General features: G+C 38.1%; 1 protein-coding gene and 1 pseudogene across 2 annotated transcripts in view; one reads left to right on the top strand and one right to left on the bottom strand.

Annotated features, from left to right (window-relative positions):
* LOC139439361 (EF-hand calcium-binding domain-containing protein 14 pseudogene) overlaps nucleotides 1-10,826 on the bottom strand; it is a 42,893-nt pseudogene extending 32,067 nt beyond the window's left edge.
* CERS6 (ceramide synthase 6) overlaps nucleotides 1-16,320 on the top strand; it is a 306,615-nt gene that overhangs the window by 204,594 nt on the left and 85,701 nt on the right. The gene's annotated exons all lie outside the window — the stretch shown is intronic.

The raw sequence follows: 16,320 nt of genomic DNA, 5'->3' as shown, positions 1-16,320 counted from the left end.
CAGCTTGCCCCGGTGCAGTGGGTCCTAACCTGCTGCACACCAGCATCACTGGAAAGCGTACTTAAAACTGGGCAATATCCACCAAAGAGTCAGGGCATAGAGTCAATTCTAGGAATATTTAGGTTAAAAGATAAAAGTGATTCTGATATCAATATTAATTAAGAAACATTGTCCTAATGAATTTTTAACATTGGATGAACAGAGATCCCCCTTAGACGTTTCCCAAGACACAGCCACTAAATAAATTAATGTATGTATTCCTGATTTATTCTTAGACAGAAATTAGGAAATTCTCATAAGAATATGTATTATTTATCAGAAAAATGAAACATGCATAGCATAGGAACAGCAGATTTTTCAAAGACGGGAATCAGTGGACATACTAGTCCAACAGATTGGGGAGTCAAGTAATCCATAGTATGGTATCTTCAATGTAAAACACTGCTTCAGAACTCTGATTATGCTATCAGTATAATCTCACCAATGAATTCATTTCTAAATTACTCTCTCTGTTGTTGTCTTCTCTTATCACTATATATTACAGTTGGGGTGATCTAAGGAATAAAATCAATAGCTCCCATTCCTATCATGCTTTTACCTTTAAAATTCACATCTCTCTATATCTTTAGTGTCATGAAACCTGGTATGGTGGTCAATCATGGCCATTTTATAGAGGAGAAAATTGAATCAGAAAATCACAATTTTTTTAAGTTGACAACACATCAGTTTAAATGAGGAAGATCTAAGTTAAAGGGTCTATGCAACCATGTAGAAAAAACAGTTAATTTGTAGTATTTTTTTTTTTATTCTGCAACTTGCCAAAGAACACAGTCTTGACAGTGAAAGATGTGGCTCCCACTGACCCTCCGTTCCACCCCAGTCTCATTACCCCCATTTTGTTCTCTTTCCAGGAAAGCCACACATGGAATTAGCAAGGACCATACCTGAGGATGCAACTTATTCCTCACAAAAAGACACACAAACTTAAAGATTTAGAGAGCAATGATGATATTGCCATTAAAAGCTAAATTTTCCTTTCTCCTCTCCTTTTTCATGTCTTCTCCCCCTCTCTGAGGATGACTTACTTTATATACATATAAATGAGGATTTAAAGTAAAAGATAATGTAATCAAAACTGAATGATTTCCTTCAGGTCTTTACTCAGAAGTCCCCACTTCAGTGAAGCCTTCCCTGGCCACTGTGTAAATATCACTTCCCCATCCTGCCCTCTGACATTGCATATTCCCTTTTCCTGCTGAATTTTCTCTCCTTAGCCTTTATCATATATAACTACCGTGTGTTATTGCTTTTGTACCATGTGTATTGGCAGTCTCCTCTACCAGAAAGTAAGTTCTGAGAAGGCAGTGATCTTCTATTTGTTTTGCTCACTCCAAAATCCCCAGCACCTAGAAACAGTGCCTGGCATAGTGTAGGTGCTGGGTGAGTGAATTTTATTGAATGAATAAAAAAGAATCTATTAGGAACTTTACTGTCCCAGCATTATTTGATGTTTTATATCACTTGTTAAAGGGGTATCTTGTTTAAAGAAGCACACTTTTAAACCAAGAAAATCCATAGTACAGTTGACGTACTATTCCCATCTTTTTCTGATGGTGCTTATTGCAGATGCCAATTCTCCATGTATTTAGGCCATTTCTTGATTACCTCCTGTCTAGACTAACTATAATTTTTTTCTCCTTGGGTGTCCTCTTAGTTTTTCCAGGGACATAATTACCGTGAATCCCATTATAAAACAGTTTGATGTTACGGAGAGTGGATTCATTTCTATCTTAAATTACATTTTGTTCCCTGGAACAGTAACTACATATAATACAATGCTGTTATAATACTGTTAGGTAAAAGATATATGTTATTTCTATTTGTAATCAATGGTATGTGAAAACAAGGATCGTTTTTTCAGGATGTATGTTGTAGAATCAGCAGGTAAATTGTTGAGTTCAAAACATGTATTTATAGAATTGGTCACTGGTAATAATTAAGCACTCCAAACTGTCGTATCCCAACAGTTTTGAAAATAATTTTATAATGACCAACTCCTTCAGTTAGAGTACTTTAGAAACACTAATTGAAGACCTAAAATAGTACTGCCATTTAACTCAATGATGCATTTGTTAAATAATAATTATACCTCAGCTTGATCTGAGTCTTCTGAATAATACTTTCCTGATAAAGGAATAATGTGTTTTCTCATCTCAATTACTAAAGTTGTATTGGAGCAAGTAAAATGCTTTTGTGTTCTGGCCATTTCCCATTTAAAGGTCACCTCACATTAGGAGCTGTGGCCCCTGGAACTGTAGACTGAAGTCATCTATATACCTTAGCCAGGAGGCTGACGGCTCTGACTTACTCCAGCTCCATGCCCTTTTTCAGCATTGCTGATTTCTAGTATAATAATAACCTTGTTTTCCACTTGTTTGCCCAGACAAATTCTGTAATTCATAGCATATGGGTCTGAAAAATTAGGCATTTTCAAGTATTAAGTGAAGCCCCATGAAAGCTTGAGCCAAACTGCACAAAAGTAAGCATTGATGGGTTAATATTGTGGATATCAGTGAATACCTTAGAAATTGATTAGGCATTGGGTAAACCAAACAAAGAAGCATTTCAAAAGTACAACAGAAGGTGCATGTCTCCTTCAGAGACATAATTTCCTTTTTTCCCAGGTAAGTAGAAAGATAATTTAAGATTACTTTTTCAATGTCATGCCAAGTTAATTAGGTACTTTGTCTTTCTCTCTCATTGATTTTAAGAGGAAAGTGTGATCTTTTATTCCACAAACCTCTTCTGTATTGCTGGTTCAGCCCCTTGATATAGTTTAGCTGCATTAGTCTATCCTACTTGTATCTTGAGCAAGCAAAACAACAAAAACAAAAAATTATTTGCACATTTTTGGAAGAGCAGAAGCTGGGAAAACAGGAAGACAGGTTCAATTAAAATCAGAAACTGATGATCAAACTTAGCAGCATAAAGATCAATTCTGGAAAGTGGATGTGGTTCAAGTGATAGAGCTTCCACCTACCATACGGGAGGACCCCGGTTCGATCCCTGGGGCCTCCTGGTGAAAAAGAAGAGGAGAAAGCGTGCCTGCACAGCGAGCCAGTACCCACGTGGTGAGCCAGTGCCCGCGTGGTGAACCAGTGCCCGTGTGAGGGAGTCACACGGCAAGATGATGACAAAACAAAGAGAGACAAAGGGGAGAGTCACAGGGAAGCACAGCAGAGACCAGGAACTGAAGTGGTGCCAGTGACGGGGTCTCCACATCGAAGGTCCCCAGGATGGAATCCAGTGAATCCTAGAGGAGAAAGATGAGATGAGAAAAAGAGTAATAGAAGATCACACAGCCAATGGACCAGCAAAAACAACTGCAGGACGGGGGAAGGGGGAGAATAATAAATAAGTCTTTTTAAAAAAGACCGGTTCTTTCTTTACAATTAGTTGAGCAACTCAGACTAATTTCACTCTCCTAATTAGAAGATAAATAATATATAAGGATGAGCTACCCATTTAAAGGGTGTAGTTTGATCAGTTGTCCTTTTAGTACTGAGTAGTGGTAAATTCAAATTGTGATTTTAACATATGAAAATTTCTGTAGGAAAGGGGGTAATTATTTTTCTAAATTCAAATATCATCATCAAATTGTCATCATTGTTGAACTTAGAACGGTTTTAATCTTCAATACCAAACATCATATAAAGCTTGGGTCTCACGGATAGAGGACACACTGGAAAGAAATCACTCAGTTTACAAGTTTACTTGAACATCACAAAATTGAGGAAAGCTGCGCTGATCTATTGTACTAACTATTAAAAATGTTTTAATCGTATTTAATAAGAGGCTTAGTTTGGTCAGTGATTCAAACGTCTAAACTGAAGTGGCAGCTAAAAGAAGAAAGGGGCCCTCCCTCTGAGGCTGGATTTCCGTTCATGGAGCAGAGATAGCACCGTGGTCAACCAAGCTCGGCAAATCAAGATTCGTCTTTTGTGGGGAAGTAAGAAGATGGCAGAGAGAAAGTGTCGGTCTGGAAGTGACCGCAGAGATTCTGTAGTCCAACTCCTAATTTCACACATGAGCAAACAGAAGGGTGAACTGATTTACGCAAGGTCACCCAGCTGGGTAATATGGCAGAGTGAGGCCTATCCAGTTCTCTCTTTTCTATCATGTGGCCATTCAGTAATTGCTGTGATTGGGAAATGAAAGAGGTTGTATTTCTCTCTTTCTAAATTCAGTGTCCTTCAGAAAAGGGGTGTCCTGCATTAATCTAATATTCTTTTTTTTGAGGTATTGGGGCCAGGGATTGAACACAGGACCTCATATGTGGGAAGCCAGTTTCACCTCCCCTGAGTTGGTTTTTTCATTTGTTTGCTTGTTTGTTTTTGCTTAAGGAGGCACCGGGAACCAAACCCCGGACCTCCCATGTGGGAAGCAGGTGTTCAACCACTTGAGCCACGTCAGCTCCCACATTAATCTAATCTAAAAACACAGGTATGTGACTTTTGGCAGGTCTCTGGATTTTGTATTTTCCTGCAGCATTCTCCTACAGCAGACAATCGTAGTATGATACTTTTTCCTCTAGCATTTTAGTCAAGTAAAATATGTACCTCCCCTGGCCTTAATCTGCCCATATCTAGACAAGAACATGGACAGTTTCCCCTAGGGTAGGAGTTTAGAAAACTTAAAAATGTTTGTACTTAATATATTTGGATTGATATCATGTTGCCTATTATTTGTATATGTTGCACAAGCATAGAGACAAGGTAACATAATAAAAAATAAGTCCCATTTCACAAACAATAAAAGACAAGAAGGAAAGAGAGGGGAGAACAGGGAGAAAGAGAGAATGTATATGCAGCAGCTTTTCACCTTTTTCTCATATAATTCTTTTAAAGTGTTGTTACAAAAACAATTTTTGAGTAGATAGGCCTTAGCTTAAGGTAAATTCATTTGAAAACGTTGATGACTTGAAAATCCTGATGGTCTTTCAGGCTGTATTTTCTCAAAGGTCAACCTTATTTTTGTTCCACAGCTATGGATTATCTCATTAAACATCCCAGATCACCACCTTGAAGAAGAGTCAGCCCCTACTCTTAACCTCAATGGACTCCTTAGCTATTGATTCTTGGGACTAATTTTGGTGGGAAGGGTTGGAGAGGGGGTGCATTGAGATGAGTATCAGTCACAGTTGAAATGACATTACACATGCTGATGCTTCTTTATTCAGGGAATAGAGTTAAAGGAATCACAGCTTGCACTTGTAATTCATTTGTTGAAAGCTAGGGCTCTTCCTAGTTGTATATCTGTTGTTATATGTGTCTTGAGTTGGTCAGGGTGAACTAAGCTGCAGTAGCAATGTAGCAAAGAGACCCAACAGGACAGTGGCTTACAGAACAAAGTGGATCATTTCTGCCTCCTGTAACAGACCCCATGTGAGTGACCTGGGTCTGGGGGCAGCTCTGCTCCACGTAGTCTTCAGAATCTTGGGTTATTTCCATTTCGTTGATTTGTCTTTTCTGGAGCAGTGGTTCTCAATTTTTGGGATCTCAGGACCCCTTTACACTCTCAACAATTATATAGGACTCCAATGAGCTTTTGTATGTATTAGTTATATCTATTGATATTTACTGTATTTGAAATTAAATAGAGAGCATTTAAAATCATGTATTCATTTATTTTAAAATAACAATAAAACACTGCATATTAACATAAATAACATTTTATGAAATATAACTATTTTCCGAAACAAAAATTTAGTGAGTGTTATAAATTTCTTCAATCTCTGATTTAGAAGAGGGAGTCTCTACTTCTATACTTAGTCTGTTGTGATATGTTGTTTCAACTGAATATATGAAGATAATCTCACCTCACACAGATATGTAGTTGGAAAAGAAAGAAATATATCAATAGTGTTTTCCAGAAAATACAGCTATTCTTTTCTGATACTAGACCAAAACTCCTGTGGTAATTTCTTTACTATGAAATGTAAAAGCATATCAATGAACTTTTTGTACTCAGCTCCATTAATATCTATTAGTCTATCTTGTCTTTTGAATGGATCTTTTACCCATGCATGATTTTTAGATAATGTGCATTTTGGTCATTTGAAAATTATTGGTTCACTGAGATATGCAGCTCTTACAAATATTAACACATCATAATTCAATATCAAAAACTCACATTTGTTCATTTTATCACTGATTTCCTCAGCAAAAATCTTTAACCGTTAGGAAGTTGTTAGGCTCATAGTGGCATACACACATTTTCTGAAATTCTGACTTTTGATTGAAAGCTTGAATTTTGTCAGTGGCAACAGATACTGTCATTTGGTTTTCTTGAAGTAATAGACTCACTTTGTTTGTTATTTGGAAAATGTCTACAAATACCCAACTCATAATAATCATACTTTTTCAGTCATACTTTCATTTAAAAATATTTTCCATGAAAAATGTGTCTAGTATAGCCTGTAACTCAGACAATCACCTAAGTGCTTTCCCTCAAGACAACCATCTTAGGTTGTTGTGCAGCAGAATCCTTCATGTGCACTTCCAGTTTCATCACATGGATGTGTACTCAAAGGGAGAGATTTAATGAAATTAGTCATTTTTCCTGCTTCGTCAAGGATCTTCTTACATGAAACCAATTTTGTTTTCTAATCATTGTAAAGAATACAATGACTACTTGTCACTTGGTTCTACTGTCTTGATTCATGCTAAAGTGTCAGCATTTTTACACACCACCAGTAACGAATATCAACATGGTGAAAATGGAAGATATTGTCTTAATATTATTATGAACATAGTTTTGTCTTTATAATTCCCTGAAAGGGTCTTAGGGACCCCCAGGAAACTGCAGACTGCACTTTGAGAACCGCTGCCTGAAGGCACTGGTAGTCATGGTAGAATTTGGATCCCTGCTTCATCTGGGTTGCTGCTGGCCCAGAGGGGGAGAGAATATGGAGGAGCATCCCATTCCAACCACGAGGAGGCTGGGAAGTGTCCAGCTGCACACGCAGGCTCCCAGATGTAAGCCTATTACCTCAGAACGAGGGGAGGATAAGATTTTGGTTGACAATGAACAAACCTTTGGAAAGGAAGGAGGAAAAAAGCCACATTTTAACTCACATTTTATTAAATTCTTCGTTTAATAAAGAATTCTTTGTTTAATAAAGAATAAATTATTCTGTTTTGGCTTTTTTTCTGCATAGATTATGTTAACCTCCACCTTCATATTATTATGTTTTTTTTCCACCTTGAGTAAATATTCAAGGTAGGCATGAGAAGACCTATGTGTGCACAATAATTACACTTTTATTGCCAGGTCTGCGTTCCTGGTGGGACTAGTAGCTTTTAGAAAGTGTGTGACTCCCACAGCCCTCCTGAATCCCCTTGAGAAACACACAAGACTCATCAGACAGACCTTTTGTAATAGCTGCTAATCGAAACAACAGTGGACAGTCCAACAACTCCCTGGACAAATAAGCATTTTCATAGAATTAAAAGTGAAGACAGTCTCTCTCTCAGTATCAGATGTGTCCAGCAGGGGCTCTTAAAATAGAATTCTCCCTCTTCTTTCTCATCTGGTTCTGGCCCCTACTATTCCTCTTATTCTTTCTGCTTGACAAAAATGTATCTTATTCATTAAAAACAACTATTTGATTTGAGAATATTGTGCAGGGAGGTGAATGACTTGCTCACACATAGCTAGGACGTGGTTGAGAGAAATTAGATTCAGGTCCTCTGCCACCATGGTCTGTTCTCTTTATTGTATTTGTGAAGATTACAATGAACATCTCACACAGCAATGCCTGGAACAACAAGTGGGTCTTTGAATCCCTGTGAGGGCTGTGGCCTCGTTCCTGACATCAAGAAAGGCCACAATACGCCTTAATTAGAAACGTCTATTTTTTCTTTCTGCTGATCCCCATTGATCTTATTTATGCCTTGTACATCCTGCGGCCTCCTGTGTGCTTAGAACTCTCCTTAAATGTTGACGGATTATTAGGAAAATCTATACCAAGGAACATGAAACCACACGGAAACATAATAGGCACTTTTTAAACACTGAGAACTAATTTATGGGCTACAAACTTTCCAAAGAGGTCAGAGTTCAGTGGAGAGGAAAACCCACAAAGGGACTGCCCAAAAGGCTACCTTGGGAAGCAGACTGGAGCCTGGAAGGCTGGGCAGGAGTTGGAGAAGCAGGGGCAAAGGGATGGCATTCCAGGCAGGGGGCCTGGCTAGTGATGGCACAGAGGTAGGCATGGATGGAGCACACGGGAAGGCACTTGACAACAGTGAGTTCTTGCTGGGAAGAACAGAATTAGTCTTCTTTGCAACCAACCGAGCAGGAGCCTGGAAAGCCAGGGAGAAAGAGGTATTTCACCTTCTTAGCCAGAAATGGGGAGGAGGCGTTTAAGCTTTTTTGCTCTGGAGAATACAAGGAAAAGCATAGTTAGGAAAAATGAGGTTGTTGGAAATATGACTTGGTCTTTGAAAGGTGAGGAGGTGCATGGTCTTCCTTCCAGCTGGTGGTTCCTTTCCTCTTACTGGCCATCTCCTGCTTGTCCTTCTGGCTTTAACTTCTATTGCAACCCCTAGTGGAGGCTTCCCCCCACCCCACCCTCCAAGACTAGGCTCAGCATCAGTTCATACGCCCCTCTGCAACCCATGTCTGCCCCTGCTGTAGCCTTGTAACACGATCATTTTGATCACCCATGAGATAGTAAATTCCCTGAGAATGGAGAACCAGTTTGGCTCACTATTTTATCTTTGTACCTAACCGGATGTATGGTAGACACTCAATAAACACTTGAAAGAGTAAGTGAATGAGGAGTTTATAGTAATAGTAGCACAAAGAGATTAGGGCCTGTCAAGTTCCTTTGGGAGTGGTAAGGATGGGGTTGGTGGGACTCCCCAAGAGTGAAAATACGTGGTGGCCAAGACAATGGATCATCACTGTAAAGAATGCAAAGTCTGTGACTGTGTTATTTGTTCATCTTATTATTTCCCCCATTCTACATTCTCTTGATTGAGACTTTAGACTTTAATTATTAATAATTTGTTTATACTTAAAATATCCCTGCCAATATATAAAATACTCCAAAAGCAGCTATTTCGTATACAAGCTTCAGTTTAAAATTAATTAGAATTCTTAAATAACTTGAGGGTGGCAATGTATTGTTAATACTATTACTGTCTTTGTAGATATAGAGTAATGAATGTATTTTATGAGACCTGTTAAAAGGACATGGGCTTGACTCTATTATTCAAATAAAATCTGCTCCTTACAAAAAAACTATACATACAATTACTTACATAATTTAATTCTGATAGTAAAGCATAAGAAAAAAGTTAAAATCACCCTGAGCTAATTATTACTCAAAGAGAACCACTAATAACTTTTGGTTAATGGTAATATAACTACCAGACTCTTTTGGTAAATATAACATCAGATTTTGTTCTTGTATGTATGTGTGTTTGTAAATTATATCTATTTTAAACATAAAGTACACTGTATATTCTTGTAATTTTATTTTAACTTGAAATGTGAATATGTCTCTTACATCCTCTTAGCCCGTCCGATTGTAGGACAGCCACAATGGCCATCATGGACATGTCCATGCTCCCTTGCCCAAGCCCCACATCAAACATTAGCTGTGACTTAACTGCTCTGTTTTCTTCAGAGCTGCAAAGGCCACCTAGATACAGGTAGGTACAACCTAGAATTTCAGAGGAATTAATACAGCAACCCTCAACAATGGAGATGGGAGTTGGTAGTTAACACCCCAGCATCCCTGTCCTGTGTTGGGACAGTTATGAGGTTCATATTACATAGTTTGGCAGAGGCTTCCGCAGTGGAACTGAGACACAGTTGCCTATGGCAGTAAACAGCTCATTCCTGAATACCATATCAGATTTTATTCCTTATCTGACTTTCTCCATTTTCCCAGTTTAGTTTCCTGGGATGACCTCTCAAATAAACAACCTGTACCTAAGTCCTTTTCTCAGGATGTGCTTTCAGAGACTGAAAAATGTCAACTCCATATAATTGAACAGTTAGGTTCATTTCAATTTTTCATTAATAGGAAAAGAATGGTAGTGAATATCCTTATACATATGGGTTCAATTAACTTTTAAAAAATAAATGATGGGTCAAAGGGTAACATTAAAGTCTTGGTATATGTTGCCAAATTACTTTTTAGAAAAGTTATTCCAATTTGCAGAGTTGTGATTTGCCTAGGCACTATTGACCAATGAGTATCAGTCTTTTTAAATATTTGCCACACCCACAGGTTGAAAAACTCTATTGCGTTTTTTTGTTTTTGTTTTTGTAGGAGGTACTAGGGATTGAGCCCAGGACCTCATATATGGGAAGCAGGCCCTCAATCACTGAGCTACATCTGCTCCCCTCCTTTGTTTAAATCTGTAATTTTTACATATGTTTTTGGCCACTTGTATTCTTGCTTCATGTGTTGTCTGTTTGTACCTTCTCCCCATTTTTCTCATAAATTTTTATTCACTTTTTGTGGACTCTTCCATATTAAAGATATTAATGTTACTACATTAATAATTTCCCAAAATTGTCTTTTTTAAAATAATTTTTATTAGAAAAGTTGTAGGTTTACAGAAAAGACATGCACAAAATAGTGTTCCTGATTCTCCCCCCACCCCCAAATTGTCTTAACTAATTTTGTGCTTCTATTAATAGCTACTCTTACTGGCTTCATTGCCAAATTCTACACTGACCTGCACATTCTCTCCTGCTTTGTTGACATTTTTATCATTTCCCCCCTCCACTGCATTTTCTTTCATCTTCTTTTTCCCTCATGTGATTCCTTTATCCCAAATTTCTGATCTGAAAATGGGCCCGACTAGCCCATTCTGCTTTTCAGTGACTCTCACCAAGTATGGAAGAAGAGACCACATCATAATTGTTGATGGGAGAAGTGACTTTTCAAGTTTCCTGTTTTCCAGCCCCTTAAGAATCACAGCCACAGCATGCCACTGTTACCAGTGGGTGTGTGTAGAGTCCCTCAGCTGAGCAGGGGTCGGAAAAGTAGAGGATCACTTGCTGAAAGGGAAAACTTCCTGGTTTAAGAAGGCATGATAATACCACCTACGTTTCTCTTTTCTTGTTTCTATGATTAAACCCTCAGAGAGTTTCTGTGACCTCAGGGCCCATCTCCAAGGGCTTGCTGAACAGGCCGAAGGCATGTGCTAGACCAGGCCTAGAAGACTAGGATCCTTCCTAAAGCCTGATCAAGGGGCTGCTACCTATAAATAATGCCATGGGGTCAAGTCTAAACTACCTTCCTCATATGGGCACTTTGAAAGCTAACGCAGATGTCAGCTGACTCTAGGGAGGAGTCACTGCCCTGCTAGGTCGATTGACGGTCACACGTCTACTGGCCCAGAGGAGGAGGAAGGCACTCTGGTGAGCACGCTAGTCTGAAGAGCACGCATCTTCCAGTTTACTGATTTTTGGCTGTCTTCATCTCACCCCAAACACAATTTAATTATTAATACATACGTTGAATACAAAAGAACTATGTTTTTGCATTCTGATTTCTTTTATAGTTTGTATTAAATAAACACTGCAGAGTAAGTATATCATTTGGAGTTGATTTGATGTGTATTAATCCATTTAAAGTATACAGTTGAATGTTTCTAAAAAGGATTTGTGATATATAAAAATTACTAGAGTAGATATAAAACATTAAAAAGTACATATGAGAGGAGAAATAAGCAAAGATGTGGACTGTTGCTTGGACTGAGCTTTAGAGTTCACTCTCAGCTTCCCAAAACCAAGATCAAAAGGAATTTTAAAAGAAAACTATCACATGGAAACATACACTGGATGTAGAATAACCTACTCACAAACATTCCAGTATGGATTCATTGCAGATATAGAAGTGTTTTCACATGTTTGTATCTTACAATAAATAAACAAAAGGTATAAGGTTAAAATATAACTCAGTGAAAGTGTTTTCAGGGTAGGGGCATTACTAAATTGATATAGTTCAGGGATATAGCTTTCTGGTGTATTTTAACATGATCCAAGGAGCCATATATTTTTTCTTGAAATATGCAGAGGTCAGCATGTGTCTTAGACTATATTCCTTGACTGTTAGTTCTCTTAACTGAGCTTTCTGAAAGCCATGTAGAATTTTGGATGAAAATAGGTAAAGATGAAATTTTGCCTCTGAGTTGATGGCTTTGGGTAAAGACCCAAACACATTTCTATATTAGGATAAGACAACAAAATATCTTTAATACTTTATATGGTTCATTTTCTTTTGTTAAATCAACAATTATTAATTCAAGAAAGCTACTATTCATTCAGCACCTACTAGTGCTTGAAAAAAATTTATGTGTGCCTGTGTATTTATATTTCTATTTAATCTTTTAATACCTGTGTGGCTAACTGGGTGGTGTGATAAGCATGATCAGCATCAATGGCTTTAAGTATCGCTCCCTGATTATTGATGGTTGATCCATCATCATGATGGATGGCATGGATGCTGAAAGACAGATTTCTGTTTTTTCTTTATAATGATTATAGCCAAGAAATATGTCAAAAGGAACTTTAAAAAGTTAAAATAGGAGCAAACCTATCTTATTGCAGATGGTAAAGTAACACTATCAGACCTGATCTATTTTCATCAGTTCTGTTTACAGTGTAAACGCCACACAACTAAAAAAGAAGAAACTTGATAAAAGAGCAGATTTACTGATACTTTAAGACGCATCTCTGTTCTATGTTTCATTAAATCATAGAATAAATGGCACCCTTATGCATATGGTGGAAAAGCCAGTGAGGGCTGCAAGGTGACCCCCTGCAGGGCTGCTGGCCTCCATCCTTGTGCCGGGGTTGGGTTCCTCAGGGTGAGAGGGGCCACCGCGCCTCTCTGGGACACTTTGTTCTTGATGGATGTGCCTGCCACCGAGTTGGGTCTAAAGTGATGTGTCTGGGAGCAGATGTGCATAATATCATAAAAAAAAAAAACCATTATGCATTGTGGTTTAGACTGAACAAGTATTAGAAGTAATTTCTCATCCACTATGATGTGGTCTGCCTTCGTCTTATCAGGTATAAGTCTTCTTAAATTGAAATTAGTTGATGTGTGATATAGTAGTTTTTAAGCACCATCTATTGAAGAGTTGTCTTTCAATGCATATATATATTTAAACATATAGACTCAATTTCAGTTGATGAGGAAAAAAAAGCAGAAGGTAAGCCTGGGGTTTCTTGGCAGTGACCGATAACCATGGAATTCTTCAACAGGGAGAGGCATAGTTACCCATCTGTACGTGTGGGTTCTTTTGTGGATTAAATGGAATGTGGAGGTCCTGCCTAGCCCTAAATCCATTGTTTTTAGATGACTTATTTTGTAGAATCAATTTCCAAATACCCATGATGTTTTCCTTTCATTAGCCATTCTTTGTGCACCCAAAGTATCTAGGGATATATGTTTGAACCCCAGCTTCTTCGCTTCTTTATTCACTTGCTGTTTAATTAGTTACTGCACCTCTCTGAGGTTGTTTCTTTTTGTTTTTTAATAATGTTATTTATCTTGATGCATATATTCGTAAGAATACACTATGCTCCTGTATAAAAGAGACCCCCAGAACACAGTAGCTTGCATATGAGAGAAATGATAGGGATTAATTTCTCTCACATATCCAATTCAGAGGAAAGCAGATCAGGGCAGGTAGGAAGTCTCTGAAACCAACCTCAAGAGAAACTCCCATCTCACGGTCAAAGGTGACTACTCCAGTGGTCATTAGCGCCCTGCAGTGGGGGTGGAGAAAGGGTGAGAGGAACTCCTACACATTAACTTTCAGGGCACCACCCCACAGTGGTATACGTAATTTCTGGTCATGACCCTTCCTCCGGAGCTTAAATGTGCCATAATATCACACTGGGAGGTTGGGTGCCAAAAATTGCCTCTAGCAGAATATTATTTTACTAAAAATGTCTGCCTTAAGTGGTTATTGCACAGATTAGAGTAGAAGCAATTCATTAATTCATTCTTCTGGCATTGAATTGTGAAATATCATAGGAAAAGCGCTTAGCGAGGTGCCTTGCACATGGTAAATACCAAAAAGTCAGGGTCACACTTCTTTCTTTCCCATAGCACAAAGGGTGGTCCATGGATGGACAGCATCAGCATCACTGGGAGCTTGTTAGAAATGAAGTATTCCAGCCCCAGGCTATTAAATCAGAACCTGCATTGCGAGCAATTCCGCTCTAGTGTGTTCTTTGTAAGTATTTTATGGTATCGACTAGCTATGTTAGCTTGGACACTTACAATATTGTTGTGACAATTAAATAGGATAACTAAGATAAATAAGATAATTAAATAAGATGTATGCAATTCTTTAAAATCTGTCAAGTGTGCCATAAATATTATTTCAGTGTACATGTGCATGAAGGGGAGTGAATCATAAAAGCTGTTGGAATGACAAAGTTTGAGAACCACTGGGCTTTTGGATTTTCCGATCTAAATAACATTCCTTGATGTTTTATTGACATGGAAAAGGAGTGGCAGACATATCTAATTCCAGGAAATATACTTGAAATGCTAAGCACTGGACTAGGTACAGAACTTTTTTTAGTATTTTGGAGTGAGGGTTTTCCCAGTGTATTTTTTTAATCACTTGTTTTATAATGGCATCTAACTATTTCAGCTTTTTATGTTCCAAATTATACTCCTATCTTTTAATTTATATGATGAAATATACAAATTTTGACATCAAATGAATGTGGAAATGATACCTAGAGAGATTGAAAATGAAAAAAATGGAAAAATAAATGGATAACTCCATGATATCAATTAAAATGAAAGAAGTTGTACCTAATGTATTAAATTATAAGCAACCAGTTTTGGTTCCTATACCCCTGTTAGCTGTAAGAAATTTGGAGAATCACTTTTATACAGACTTTACTTTTCTCATCTGCAAACTGGGAAAGATAGTATTTATTCTACCTATCTTAAAAGGTTTGGGGAGGCATGGTATGAGACCCTAGAAAAATACACTGTTCATATAAAAGGTCATGTTAATATGTAGCATTGTCAAAGTAGACATATATGTGAATATGAGCTATGTGTGAAAGAACTACTTATTAAAAATTTGGCAAACAAGCTTGTGGGCTGGGCTATGGCATTCCAGGTCTTTGCTTTGCTTCAGGTGGGTAGGGGCCCAATGACAAACTCGTTCTGGGGGTTGGTCAGGGGTCAGGCACATACTGAAAGCAGGTTTAGGTGATGTGCATGTGCTGCACACAGGGAAAAAGCCTGTTTTTTAGGGGAAAACCATTGAACCAAGAGGCTCACAGACAGGGGAAACTCTTAGGTTATGGATTTTTCTAGGTCACTGCAAGTTATATCTTTGCTATACTGCCTGTGACTGGACGGGTGGCTGCAGTGGAAGAGATTTCTGCTGCATGTTTTAGGGCCAGCACATAATGCCCCATGGACTTGAGACATTATAAGTTCAGAAAAGGAAAGTATTACTAGGTTCATTAGAGGCCTTGCATCAAATTGTGTATTCCTTCCCATTAGCATGCAGTAAGTGAATGTTGAACTGTCAACTTAGGCTTATATGCTAGAAGGATAAACATATACCAATGACACACTTTTCCCTTGGAGAATTTCAACAAATTGTGTTGCTCATAAACAACCTAATTAGAGAGAAAGGTAATAACTAATATTTGTATTGAACTTTAAAGTAGATTGGGGTGTATTGTGCCCACATTAAATAACACACACATAAGTATAAAAATAAGTATATCTGGGAAGCAGCTGTGGCTCAATCGATTGGGCTCCTGTCTACCATATGGAGGCCCTGGGTTCATGTCCCAGCACCTCCTTGTCAAGACAAGCTGACCTGCGCCCATGGAGAGCTGACGGCCCGCACCCACGGAGAGCTGGCACAGCAAGATGACACAACAAAGGGAGACAGGCAGACACAGAAGAACGCGCAGCAAATGGACACAGAGAGCAGACAGCAAGCAAGCCGCAAGGGGCGGGGTGGGGGGACTAAATAAATAAATAATAAATAAAATTTTTTTAAAAAATAAGAATTTGGATATATCAAAACGTTAATAGTAATGAGAATTCAAATTTTAAAAAAAATTTTTGTTCTCTATTTTCTGCGTCTTAATGGGCATGTATCGTTAACCATATAAATACAGTATTATTAAACTGTAAAGATTCTAAAGTGTGTTTATGCACACCTGCTCATTTGATCCTCACAGTTGCTCTGTGGGGTCGGTAACAGACACCGATGTTGTAGGTGACAG

The sequence above is a fragment of the Dasypus novemcinctus genome, chromosome 7 (assembly GCF_030445035.2).
Source record: "Dasypus novemcinctus isolate mDasNov1 chromosome 7, mDasNov1.1.hap2, whole genome shotgun sequence".
Classification (NCBI taxonomy): Eukaryota; Metazoa; Chordata; class Mammalia; order Cingulata; family Dasypodidae; genus Dasypus; species Dasypus novemcinctus.
Note: the sequence above shows the minus strand (reverse complement) of the source record. Positions and strands in the feature narration are given on the sequence as shown.